The sequence below is a fragment of the Triturus cristatus genome, chromosome 5_1, assembly GCF_964204655.1.
Source record: "Triturus cristatus chromosome 5_1, aTriCri1.1, whole genome shotgun sequence".
Lineage (NCBI taxonomy): Eukaryota > Metazoa > Chordata > Amphibia > Caudata > Salamandridae > Triturus > Triturus cristatus.
In genome coordinates, this window is record NC_140587.1 from 641,767,405 (window position 1) to 641,782,333 (window position 14,929).

Consider the following 14,929-nt stretch of genomic DNA (forward strand, 5'->3'; position numbering starts at 1 on the left):
TGGATGCAAGGTGACACTCCTTCAAAGACCCAGCTACACACGGAGATTGAGAACCTCCCCATGCCACGCCATGGGAATAGCTGTGTCCCAGTGCAAGTGAACAGCCAGACGCAACACAGGAGTGACATACGCCCACACATCAGCAGCAGTAGGATGCCGATTGCAGAGATTGGTAGCGGAACACTGGAGCCACAGGTCACATGACATTACACTAGGCCAGCCCACACACCTTGCCATGAAGGTGCACATGTCATGACTCACCACACATACCTTGTGAGGATGCTGACATGTCCTTGTCACGCTACTCCGTGTCCCATGCATACATGTGCACCTCACATCCGATACCACATGTGGCATGGTGTGCGGAACAGTGTGCAATGACAATCTACACACAGACACATGTTCGTTGCTGCAACGGCTGCAGCTTTTGAGGGTGCTCCCACATCAACCTGATGGGAAGCCCCCACACATACATGACATAGTCACATTGTGCACCGTGGGTAGTGACAAGTCAGGTGTCATAACCCCTGTACCAGGCATCAGGGGACACTTCCGTGTGTTGGTGTCCGTGCCATGCCAGTGACGCTCACCCCAAGTGCGCAGTACGACATGCACACATGTCAAAGGAGTCAAGGGCATGCCTGGCACACATTGCACCATCACACAGTACATCTGTACACATCTCATCATACATCTGGTGCCTTCTCGACTCAGGAGTAATGTTCCACATCACAGGCCTTTCACACCTGTGCCCCAAACATGTAGTGATGCACAGACGATGCCTCAATGTCAATTAATGGACAAGTATGTCCATCCATGGACAAGTATGTCCGCCCTATCCCTACCTGTGTGCCGCCTGTCACCACTGTGATGTGTGAATCCCGCTGTACTGCTGCAAAGAGGGCCTGTGTACGTTCCCATATCACTATGGGAGTGCAGCCGTATGTGTACCCATCGTGATGGCGAGCGTACAGGCATCTGTACGGCCCGTACCACTACGAGTACGCATACGCGAACCACACATACTGATAGGGAGCGTACAGGCGTGTGTACGGCCCGTACCACTACGAGTACGCACACGTGAGGCCACACATACTGATAGGGAGCGTACAGGCGTGTGTACGGCCCGTACCACTACGAGTACGCATACGCGAGGCCACACATACTGATAGGGAGCGTACAGGCGTGTGTACGCTCCCTATCAGTATGTGTGGCCTCGCGTATGCGTACTCGTAGTGGTACGGGCCGTACACACGCCTGTACGCTCCCTATCAGTATGTGTGGCCTCGCGTATGCGTACTCATAGTGGTACGGGCCGTACACACGCCTGTACGCTCCCCATCAGTATGTGTGGCCTCGCGTATGCGTACTCGTAGTGATAGGGAGCGTACAGGCGTGTGTACGGCCCGTACCACTACGAGTACGCATACGCGAGGCCACACATACTGATAGTGAACGTAGTCACGCGTGTACGGGCCGTTGCAATGCATTTGGGGTGCCCTAGGGCCCTGGAACGCACCGTACCTGTGTGTGGAGCTCAGAATTACATAGGGGACACATGAGGGACAAGTATTAAGGCCTACATGCATGCTGGTTGTCATGGAGACCAAGTTCAAAATTCGATTTTCTTCTGGAAGGTGAACAGCAGAAGTCAGTTGGAATAAAAATACTTTGTTGCAATGTGTTTGTGGAGCTGACATCATGCAGGAGAATGAAACCGATAGAGTACACACAGACTGCTAGGTTTGAAGGGATTGGTGGAAACATAGGATGCAAATGTGAGTGACCAATCACTCTGTACTCCTGTGCATGAGACAGGGCAGAAAGGCACATATAAGGCAGCCAGGTCCCATGAGGGAGTACTTGCCTGCACATCTTTGAATTCGTTGACCCAGCTGCTGCTACTGATTCCCTGGAACCATGTCAAGGGCTGTGGAGAGGTCACAGCCATTCACCCTGGAGGAGAACATGGCATTGCTGGATGTGATCCTCCCACAGTACCCTATGCTGTATGGGCGACCAGGGTATCAGGTGAGTGCATAGGCCACTGGCACAGACTGTCCCTATGTTGTGACTGTGACTTCTGCCATTGTGTCCTGGTGTGACACACATGCCATGTACTGTTGGGGGGGTACCAGGGTCCATGCCTGATGTCTCCCAGCAGTGCCCTGAGACAGGAGGGGTGTGTGCCTATCACTAACAGCAGTGCCCTGAGACAGGAGGGGTGGGTGCCTAACACTCCCAGCAGTGCCCTGAGACAGGAGGGGTGGGTGCCTAACACTCCCAGCAGTGCCCTGAGACAGGAGGGGTGTGTGCCTATCACTAACAGCAGTGCCCTGAGACAGGAGGGGTGTGTGCCTATCACTAACAGCAGTGCCCTGAGACAGGAGGGGTGGGTGCTGAGTCCTCCCAGCAGTGCCCTGAGACAGGAGGGGTGGGTGCAGAGTGCTCCCAGCAGTGCCCTGAGACAGGAGGGGTGTGTACCTATCACTAACAGCAGTGCCCTGAGACAGGAGGGGTGTGTGCCTATCACTAACAGCAGTGCCCTGAGACAGGAGGGGTGTGTGCCTATCACTAACAGCAGTGCCCTGAGACAGGAGGGGTGGGTACAGAGTGCTCCCAGCAGTGCCCTGAGACAGGAGGGGTGTGTGCCTATCACTAACAGCAGTGCCCTGAGACAGGAGGGGTGTGTGCCTATCACGAACAGCAGTGCCCTGAGACAGGAGGGGTGGGTGTGATGCACAGTCTGAGCCTTGATCATTGATTGTGACATTGCCATCATTCCACCTGTGTACCCACTATGGCACGTACTGCTTTTTCCCTCACCAGAGGATCATGTCCCTATGACAAAGGTGCAATGCGTTGGCTGCATGACATGCCTTGTTGTTACCAGCTAATTTGTTATCAAATGTCTCTCTGTGACATGTGGCTGGTGTATTGATGTGGTGTCACTTGTACTTCCTCACAGGTAGGCACCACTGCCAAGGAGCAGATCTGGCTGACCGCCGTCAGTGCCGTGAGGGGTGTGGATGGTCGGAGGCGGAGCATGTCCCAGGTGAGGAAACGCTGGCAGGATATCCGGTGCTGGACGCGGAGGATTGCACGGGTCCTGCTGGGGGACTCACCTGAGAGCCACAAGAACCGCGGGCGCCGCCGTCTGAGCCACCTCCACAGGCGTGTGCTGCCGGTGGTCTTTCCAGACTTGGATCGGCGCTTACAGGCGAAGCAGCAGCCGGAAGGGGGTAGGTACATGTGTGTGTTGTGTGTCACCGGCATTTGTAAGGGCACAGTAGCATGAATTCACTGCCAGGGTTTAAAGGTGCTGTGCAGATCCATTTTGCCCCAGTATAGCGCTGCGCCCCTGCCACCCTTCCCCTCCTTGCAATGTGTTCCCTGGTCTGTGTGTAGCCACTCCTTCACAAGGTAATGTAGGCTGGCGCTTTGTCCACGAGAACTATGCCTGTAGCATCATGTGTGGGGGTGGTGGGTAACAGGTTTTGGGACCTTGGCTGTGCCCTGTCAAGTTCACTGCATGTGGGTTCCATGTCAGTTGGCACTGATGCTGACTCCAGACATGGGAGTTGGTCTCTCATGTGTCATGCCTTACAGTGCGCATGTCCTATGTAGTGGCCTGTGACATGATGTGCATGAGTGTGCGATACGCATAGTGCAGGGATGGTGGCGTGTGTTGCAGTCATTACCATTCAGGAGCATGGAGTTGCGTGGCCACTACTGTCCCCTGGGGCACCTTTTCATCGGTGTTGTATGTGTCATCATAAACGTGGACACTCTCAGTGTCTACAGCGTAGGTTGTGCTCTGTGCCATTGTCCCCTGGCACCATGTATATAGACGTGCTATTTTGTACAGGTGTCCACTGTGCAGCCTGACCTGAATGTCCTTCTTCATACTCACAGTTGCTAGTGCCTGTGTGTCTTGTTATACTCATCTGAGGATGGGCACTGGTGCCTCATTATTTGTACAGGCGCACCTTGGCTGTTTGGCGTCCAATCTTGCATTTTGCCTGCCCCTGTGTTTATCACCCAGACTATGAGATGTTGGTGCCACCTGTGTCTCAACTATTTGCCTCGTGTAGGGGGTGGTTGGGGCGGGCAAAGCCTATATGTCAAATCCAGATTTCTACTTGCTGGGTCTGGGCAGTGTGTGATGTTTGTCTGGACACACACGCAAGGTGCAGTGACCGAGTCATGTTGTGCATGTTTTCTGCATTACCTATGCAGCATGTGTCTCAAGTTCATGGATATGGTCCCTGGTCATCGGTATTTTCGCCAACGCTGTGTGGTGCAGATGCAGTGCTGGATTGTCCCCAGGGCCTGGGTGCTATGTCAGACTCCGTTTCCTGTCTTTAGCTATTGTCTCATGCTCTCCATGGTATTTCAGTGGCATGGTGGCTCAACCAACTGTGTGTTTCATGCCCTACATCGGTACCTTGTTTAGTAGATGTTAGGGATCTTCCTTTTCAGGCTATGCAATGTTACCTATGTAGATTGGACTCATGTGACAGATGTGTACAGGTGTCTGATTAATTTATGTCTCTCCACCCTGCCCACAGCATCGTCGGGGGACACAGAGGGAGACATGGACACAGACCAGGCGGAGGGACCGAGCACCAGTGCCAGCCGTGACATCGGGGCTGGCACATCGAGTGGGACAGAGGCGGAGGAGAGTGTGGCCGAGGACCTGTCGACTGGCACATCAGAATACGAAGCTGACAGGTCCGAGGAGGATGTCTCCGAGTGGGCGGAGGCTGCACCAGCAGCTGACAGCGGAACAACACCTCGCACCGCCCCCTCAGTTCCCATCAGCCGCCTCCCACTTGCTCGTGTCCCTTCCCAGCGTGCCCGGTCACCGCATGTCTCCTTCATGCCAGGCACCGCACCCCCTGCCCCTGTCTCCACTGCTGCCGCCAATGCTGAGTCTGTGGACATCCAGCGGCAACTGCAGGTTGGTCAGGCTGCGATCCTTAATGTCCTCCATGCCCACGGGCAGACACTCAACAACATCGAGGCATACTTGGAGGGCATTCATTCATCGCAGGCTGACCAACGCAACTTGCTGAGGTCCATAGACTCGACACTGACTGCAGCAGTGGGTCTCCTGCAGCGCGACCTCCCCCCACCTACCCCTGCCCCATCCACACTTCCCACTCCCATGCCTGTCCCACGTACACCCAGACGTCGGCATGCACCCACATCAACAGACACAGGCACCACACCAGCAGGGAAGGTCCACCGCACTCCTCCTGACACGCACACACAGGGTGAGGTAGGCACACCCACTGGGTCGGGGGGCAAACGTGTGACACGCAGCCATAGTGGGAGTCCGCATTCCACCCAGTCCACTCCCTCCAAATCCCCTCCCCTCAGCTCTCCTGGCCACATCTCCCCCAAGGACTCCTTCATGGCCGCTCTGTCCCTGAGCCCCACAGTGACACCACCCCACAAGCGGTCAAGGAAGTCCTCGGTCACGGTGGTTGATTCTCCCCCCCTGTCTACGCCCTCCCCGGTGGCGCTGCGACCCATCCCTCTGACCCCCCCCCCCTCCTTGGGGCCTGTGGATCCTTCGGGTGCAGGGGACTCCCTGGAGGACCTTGCAAAGGTGTGTAGTGCCATCCTGGCCTCCGCCTTTGGCCCTGCCCCACCCCCTGTGGTGGAGTCCTCCATCCCTGCACCCACAACGCCTCCCCTTTGCCCTGATGTCCCTGCGGTGCCTGGTGCTTCCCCCCCCCCTGATGGCCTCACCCCTGTGGAAGACGACGGCATGTAACTGTGCAGGCAAGCTAGGGGACACGCATCCCACTGTGTCCCCCATCCAGCTGAGACTTATTGACTGCCCTATGGGCTTTGTGAATATTTAACTGCCTGCAATCCACAGACACTGTGATCATGCTGAATAAAGCTTTATTTTTTTTCCATTCTGACACTACTGCTATGCTGGTATTGGTGTTGGTGGGGCTGCTACATGGTTTTGGGTGGTGTTTATGTGTTGGGTGTGTGGGAAATGTAGTAGTGGGCTGCTCATTGGGGGGACCCTGGGATCTGTGTGCCATCACAAGGTGTTAGCTAACTTTCTTTGTTCATATCAGCAGTTACTGCATGGTGCAATTGTCCCAGGGTGTATTCCTCCCTCTGTGTACCCTGATATCTTCCCTGCAGGGTGTTTCCAATGTTTAGCGCAGAGCTGTGTCTACATGAGCTGTGTGTGTGACGGAGCCCTTCTACTTTGGCCATGCATGCAGGGCCATGTCTCCACCTGCAACATTCGTGGCATCCTTGGTAATCACTGTACTTGTGTGTGGAGTCTGTTGACATGAGTTCATGGGGACATGTTCCCTTGTAGGCAGTATGCATGTGGGTACTTCCAGCCTCACACACATGTGTTGCACACCTCCTGTCTCAGGGCACTGCTGGGAGGACTCTGCACCCACCCCTCCTGTCTCAGGGCACTGCTGGGAGTGTTAGGCACCCACCCCTCCTGTCTCAGGGCACTGCTGGGAGGACTCTGCACCCACCCCTCCTGTCTCAGGGCACTGCTGGGAGGACTATGCACCCACCCCTCCTGTCTCAGGGCACTGCTGGGAGGACTATGCACCCACCCCTCCTGTCTCAGGGCACTGCTGGGAGTGTTAGGCACCCACCCCTCCTGTCTCAGGGCACTGCTGGGAGTGTTAGGCACCCACCCCTCCTGTCTCAGGGCACTGCTGGGAGGACTCTGCACCCACCCCTCCTGTCTCAGGGCACTGCTGGGAGTGTTAGGCACCCACCCCTCCTGTCTCAGGGCACTGCTGGGAGGACTCTGCACCCACCCCTCCTGTCTCAGGGCACTGCTGGGAGGACTATGCACCCACCCCTCCTGTCTCAGGGCACTGCTGGGAGGACTATGCACCCACCCCTCCTGTCTCAGGGCACTGCTGGGAGTGTTAGGCACCCACCCCTCCTGTCTCAGGGCACTGCTGGGAGTGTTAGGCACCCACCCCTCCTGTCTCAGGGCACTGCTGGGAGTGTTAGGCCCCCACCCCTCCTGTCTCAGGGCACTGCTGGGAGTGTTAGGCACCCACCCCTCCTGTCTCAGGGCACTGCTGGGAGGACTCTGCACCCACCCCTCCTGTCTCAGGGCACTGCTGGGAGGACTCTGCACACACACCTCCTATTTCTGGATATGTACGCTTGGAACATACACGGTGGGGGTATGCTCCATGCATACGCGGGTGAGGGTACGGGACGTACTTACACTGTTGGGGTGGGGGTACGGTACGTACATACGCGGTTGGGGTGGGGGTACGCTCCATGCATACGCGGGTGAGGGTACGGGTCGTACTTACACTGTTGGGGTGGGGGTACATTCCATGCATACGCGGGTGAGGGTACGGGTCGTACTTACACTGTTGGGGTGGGGGTACGCTCCATGCATACGAGGGTGAGGGTACGGGTCGTACTTACACTGTTGGGGTGGGGGTACGCTCCATGCATACGAGGGTGAGGGTACGGGTCGTACTTACACTGTTGGGGTGGGGGTACGGTACGTACATACGCGGTTGGGGTGGGGGTACGCTCCATGCATACGCGGGTGAGGGTACGGTACGTACATACGCGGTTGGGGTGGGGGTACGCTCCATGCATACGCGGGTGAGGGTACGGTACGTACATACGCGGTTGGGGTGGGGGTACGCTCCATGCATACGCGGGTGAGGGTACGGGTCGTACTTACACTGTTGGGGTGGGGGTACGGTATGTACATACGCGGTTGGGGTGGGGGTACGCTCCATGCATACGCGGGTGAGGGTACGGGTCGTACTTACACTGTTGGGGTGGGGGTACGCTCCATGCATACGAGGGTGAGGGTACGGGTCGTACTTACACTGTTGGGGTGGGGGTACGCTCCATGCATACGAGGGTGAGGGTACGGGTCGTACTTACACTGTTGGGGTGGGGGTACGGTACGTACATACGAGGTTGGGGTGGGGGTACGCTCCATGCATACGCGGGTGGGGGTACGGGTCGTACTTACACTGTTGGGGTGGGGGTACGTTCCATGCATAGGGGGGGTGGGGGTAGGGTCCGTACATCTCTATTCCCACGCTATGTGATGCTTGTGCGGGTCGTATCCAGCCCTTTGCCACGTGGGTACGATCCGTCCCGCCATTGTTGGGGTGACGTGGGTGTGGGCGTGGTACGTCTCGTACCCACGCTCTTGAGGCGTGGGTACGGGACGTACCGGTCTGGTTGTGTTGCCGGTTCGCGTGGTGACGGACTTCCGTTGTGGCGGTCGCTGGCTTAGCTGGACACGCCCCCATCCCCTCGTAGTGACCAGGGCATGGGTGTCAGGTATGTCCTGGGCATGTGTGGTGTGTGACTTTGGTGGGGGTTTTGTGGCCTGCCCTGGTCCTGCCACCCCCACCCCCCCCTTTCCCCCCTCCCTTAGTTGTTCTGACCTTCTGCGGCGTCTGCGTCATAACCTGTAGAGGACTGCTATGAGGGCCGGGATGGCCCGTAGGTTCGGGTCCATGTCTGTCCGTCGCGTACGGGTCCTCCTTGTTCGCGTCATCCTGTGTGTCCGTCGCGTACTGGTGGTCCTTGTTCGCGTCGTCCTGATTTCCCGGCAGTTTTTGGCAGCCGGAAAATATTCACCGTGCGGGATGACGTCGGTGCGAATCGTGATTCCTGGTTCGTGAATGGCAGGCTGCGAGCGTCCCGACGTCAGGTCGGCCCTTTCCCGGATCGCATTGGTAGGTTTATTTTGTTCGGTCGGGCTTTTTTACGAATCGTACGGAAATGGTGTTCCGTGCGAATCGTAATTCCTTGTTTGTACATTTTGACGACCGGGTACGCGTCGGACGGAGAATATGCTCCGTCCGACGGTTCGTACCCGGTTTTTACCGGATCGTGATCGGCACCCAAGTGTTTTTGGTTGTATTTGAATGAAGATGTTCTTTGTAGACAAAATGCTGTTTAGTTGATGTAGTCTCTGAAAGTTAAAGAACATATAGGTGCCGATTACGATCCGGTAAAAACCGGGTACAAACCGTCGGTTGGAGATTTTTCTCCGTCCGACGCATACCCGGTCGGAAATCTTTACAAACATGGAATTACGATTCGCACGGAAACACCATTTCCGTACGAATCGTAAAAAACACCGACCGACGAAAATATACGTACGAATGTGATCCGGGAATGCTGCGACGTGACGTCGGGACGCATTCAGGCAGCGTTTCACGACCCAAATGTATGTTTTCGGAAAATATTGTATTTATGTTGTTTAAAGTATTGGTTTTATTAGTATTAGAATTGTCGATATATTTAAAAAAAACGATATTATTGATGTCTATATTTTGGTTATCGATATTTGTGACATGTGTTATATTTATTTACATATGTCGATATTTAGTATTGCGATATTTATGTGTGCGATTTTTGTGTGATCGATATAATTGTATTACGATATTGTAGTGTCGATATTAGTGTAGTTTTTTAATTAAGTATACAATGTCGATAATTTTGATGTCAATATATTTGATGCGATATTTGTGTAGTTCGATAATGTGTCTTTCGATAATATGTCAGAGATCCGTAATTAACTTCCTACTGGCCTCCTTTCAAGTTTCAACTTTTCTTCCCAGGGAGTCATTAGCAGCAGAGCTGATGAGAGGTCATTATTTTTCCTGGAGGAAGGTGAACCTCCCTTAAATGACTGGTCAGGCTTCAGCCACTGATAAACAGCTCCGATTTATACTTATCAAAAACAAGGTAGGGTAGATTATCTCCCTAATCCTTCCCTTAGCCAACCTATGAAAAATATGTCTTTTATTCCTAAGCAGGCCTTTCCTATGGGAAAACACGATTGCAGCCTATACAGTGAGTTACTTTGATTATAGTTACTGTAAATGAATGTTAATTTCTTGATTAGAATGGCTCACCCTTACACATTATACGATCAGGTCTTGCATGCACTGAATCACTAATCCTGGATGGCTTAATTAAACTTACAAATCGACATTTCCATAGATATGATGGTGTTTGTTTCTGGCAAAAAGTAAAACGTAACCTGAAGAAAACTGTTCAGATATATTTTTTTCATCAAAGCTTTCTTGACAACATTTTCTTCCACAACGTTTTTCACCAGGTTGATAAAACCTACTTGGTGAAGCCATTCTTGAAGAAATATGTTTTTCTTCAGGATAGCATTGGTGTCTTTTAGGAGGGGGTTCTCCAGTTACCCCCAATCCATTTTTTGTTTTTTAAGCAGGGTTCCTCCTTCCCCTGATCCTTTCACTCTCTCACCTGCGTCAATACCCCTTATCTGGCTCCTCCTCCTTCTTTATCCTGATGCTTTTTTACTAACAACCTCCCTAACACATGCACTGGGAGAGCACATGCACTGGGAGGTATTTAGTAGCCCCTCAGTTTGCGCCCTCATATGTAGTGTAGGGAAAAGGGAAGTTATCTCTCCAGTAGGAATCATATTCTTCCTATGGATGAACAAAAACAAAAACAACTTAAATGTGATATTTCACATTTGCATTACATTTAAGCATGACGAATGTTGTACTTCTACATGTTTACACAAATGAGTCTCCTGCATATTTAGGACCTGAATGCTCCATGATTCCTTTGTGAATCTCTAGAAAGTTCACAATTTTCTACAAACACATACGTAATCATAAAACCATGAAATCCATAAAACCATAAATTCATCAAATCATTTCAGACACTTGATCCTTAGGTTTTGTGATTTGGGCTCATTGTTGAGGCTTGAATACTTGAATAAGAAGATAATTGACCGGGGAATGCAAAGGTGAAAGTAGTAGACAATTGGAGATAAACTAAAAGCAAATGTATGGTAAAGTAATCTTCAAAAGCGGCAATGGATTTCAACACTGATAATAAGTCACATTTCATCCTGGTTATTTTAGATAAGTAAGAATTCCCTCTGAATATTAAGCAAAGCATTGTTTAAGAATGGGAAGTTTCACTTCACAATGAACCCATTCAATCTAGTAATACTTGTAGCATCAAGGAAATGTAACCGATTTAGGCAACGTTTTGTTAGGAAGCAGGGTTAAAGTGATAGCTTACCTCTTAGACTCAGCCAGCATGGGAGAGCGATACTCCAAACCTACTCAAACTGAATTCATCTCAGGAAAGGAAAGGCTGACAGTCCTTGCAGAGTGTCAGAGGTGTCTGGAGGGAGGCCTCACTTGTGTGATGTAGTGAAATAAATGATAGTGCTACAATGAAAAACATTTCCCAGCAGGCCATGAGCTCTGGTAAGACTGAATAATTAAAATGCTAATTATTTACATTAACATAAAAAATGTGTAAGGATTAACGAAAGAATTCAGAGCTGAAATGACACGCTTTTAGAATGTGCAAGCTGCAACAGGCAGTCATAACTATGTGTATAATCCATAAAAATACTAAGAAGCAAGCTTTCCTTTAACTAGAAATTAATGTGATTCAGTGGGTGAGTATAGCTGAACTGTGCACAAAAGTAATTTAGAAGTTTGACCTTAATGTGACATGCTTAGAAATGTTTGTCATAACTGCAGAATATCCCAGGATTAATCAATGTATTATTTTACTACACAACATATTGTTTTTAATGATTACCTTCAGATTCTCACCCTATTTCACATAAGGCCTGAATAGATTAGTTGCACATTCAAAACAATGGGGCATATTCTCAAGAACTTGTGATAACCATTGCAAATTTAGCTTAGCACAACTTTGCATATCGCAGTCCATCGCGGGAAAACAACACCATGTTAACATGGTATTCACCATGCGATAAACACAACGCCCCACCGCAAAAATGCGAAACACCAACACCAAAAAAGAAGCAATGAGGCCAACTGCGATACAAAAATCAGCGATAACCAGCGACAGGCCTGCAATTCCCACGCCTCATGCGGGAAAACGCAACACAAAATCAGAGCAGAAAACCTGCGAGATGACAATGTAAAAGCACACTCCCACATCCGTGACGTAGAACAAATGACCATTGTCCCGCATCACACAGACATCTCCACACAGTCACAATGTACAAGGACACGCAGCCTACATGTAAACAGCGCCAATGCAGACACATGCTTGGAACAGACAGTGAAACCGCATTTTACCACGGCATTGCAGAGGGACAATCAATCATGCCAGTGTGGATGAATGTAGGGGCAGTGACTCCCGCTTACGTACATGTTGCACATGTTGTGGGATCTGAGTCACAGGGAGCATCCCTGCATCAAGGTGGTACATAACCGACCCCACAATTAGCCCTGTTGTCACCTGTAGGCCACAAATGGCAGCCAAAACGGAATGACCCTGGACACATGTGAAACACCGAAGAGTGGGAAACCCTTCCAACTGTGACACACAGGACTGGCAGTTCGAATATGTGACACCCCAAACAGCACCACTGCATAGATGAGACACACCCACCATCCATAAACACATCACAAACTCGCCATCAACACATGTCACACTCACACCTGACTGAGCGACGTGCCAGTACAGATGAGTGACATGCACTTAGTGAATATAGTTTAGCAAGGCATTTAATTGCAAATTCAGTGCCAGTGTTCAATCTGTGCTGTCCCATGAATGCCAAGGACAGTCACAATGTGACTTGATCATCAAATGAAATTTGTAATGATGTCGTCCCTGCGGGATATTCCTGCTGCTGCTGCAGTGGGGCGTGGTCCACCTGCCTCATCCTCATCATCCTGTGCCTCTGGGACTGGTATCCATGGTGCCCCACTGCGTACACATATGTTGTGCACACACAACATGCAATGATCCTCTTGCACACGATGTCTGGCCTGTACAGGAGCCGTCCACCAGTGACGTCCAGGCACCTGAAACATGACTTCAATATGCCAAATGTGTGTTCCACGATGCCCCTGGTGCGTTTGTGGGCCGCATTGTACTGCCTTTGGGACTGTGTGTTTCGGGCATGGAGGGGTGTCATCATCCAAGCGCAGAGTGCATATCCCTGGTCACCTGAGACAGTGCAGAGAGACATGAGTCAACAGTTTGGTTCGGCATTATGTGTTGGCAGGCTCACTGTGTCATTGGTGTGTGATATGTGTGACTATGTGATTCCTGTATGACTTGTACTGCCTGTTGCACATGAGCGGCATCAATGTGTAGTACGTAGCCTCACTGCTCCCCACCATCACCCCGAGCCAATTTACCAGTGTGCGCAGTGCGGTTGCATCACCTGCACCCCTCTTCACACCATTGCCATGCCCGTATGCGCATGTCCACAAGCCTGACAATGACACAGTGATCTAGTTTGCTGAAGGTGTGCGGCCATGTGCCTGTAAGCCTATGGTAAGGACAGGGCGGACACAGATGTAAGGTACATGCCTGGCTCGCACTGCGCTTGAGTGTAGACCTCTGGCCCATGCCTCGGAAATAGCGATACACACAACAGTTGGCATGTACGTTCCCGGACCCCGTGCGGGCTTGCTCACCCTCATGTACCCCTCGGATAAGGTAGCACACCTTGGGTATGGCATGAAGCAACATCGCACATTGCGTGATGGGTGGCGCCGGCACCACACCAGACACACATGCATCAGTTGCCTCTTTCCCAAGGCCTAATCTCAACCACGCCCAGAGCCACGTATCGAAAGACCACACCCCACGCCATACTGCCATATGCCAGTAAACTCACTTACGCTCACAGTGGGGTCCAACACAGCCACATGTCAAAGGTCTACACCACTGCTTGAAATGACAAGGTTGCGCATGCTGTATACAGCATGATGTGATGTGGTATGGCCCGGGGCCCTCATGCATACATAATGATCACACGGATACAATGAGATAATTTGTGGTATGGGCACATGCGCCCGGCACCTTTATTGCCAGGGTCACACGTCCAGTGATGCCTGTGCTGGATGGGTGTAGGGTAGTGTAAGCAACTCCTCAGGGGTTGGCTGGTGATGCCAAAAACTACAACAGTGATCTGACAATCAGAGGTCCAAAGTTCAAACAGCAAAGGTCCATGACTTCAGCTGCACAGAGTTAGTGGCACAGGATGCACTGCGGCAGGCACAGGCACACCCGCAAGGAACGGTGACTTGTGGTGCACTGAGATAGGGCCACAAGAGCTGAGCGGGTCCTCGTTGATGCCCCAGGAGAATGTCGCAGAGTGTTAAGGGGGACAGTGGAAGGTGCCCATCCAGGGAATGATGCAGAGGGCAGGAGCAAGCGGAAACAGGCATAATGTAGGAGATGAATGCTACAGTCTCCTGTATCCCACCATGTCAGTATCAGCTACATGATGAAGCCAACCCCCAGGCCATGGACTCAGACGCCAATATAGTCCAACGGGAGGGTGTCCATGACTCCCGTGGCACAGAGTCAGTGGCACCAGAGCTGGAAGGGGATGCAGTCTGCGATGAGGTCTGTACACTGATATCAACTCTGCAACTGACAAATCAAGAGTCAGTTCCAAATGAGTGTCTGACACGAATGCAGTGTGTGCCGGTGGCAGGGGTCATCGTGGGCCAGTCACTGTGCAGCCAGCTCCTCCTGGATCACTAACACACTGTGTTGGAATGGCATGTGGAAAGGTTTCCTGGGTGACGGAGGTGGAGGCACCAGAGCAGGGTGGGTGTGCACACAGCGACGATGCCGTGTCCTGGCTGGGACGGACTAGAAAGGATTTGTCAGAGGCCTGCTGGAAAGGTGTGTAGGCCTAAAGCTGTAGTCCGCAAGGGCTAACAGACATGTGTGGTCGGACTGCTATGCAAGGAGTTGGTGGCACCACACCGAAGGGAGTTTAGGGATTTGAGCTCTGCCTTAAAAATGTACTCTGCCATTGCATCATCAAGACTCAGTTCCAAATTTGCAACCTACTTGTCAGCTGTGTATACAGGTGGAGTGCATCAACGGGAAGGAGTACTGC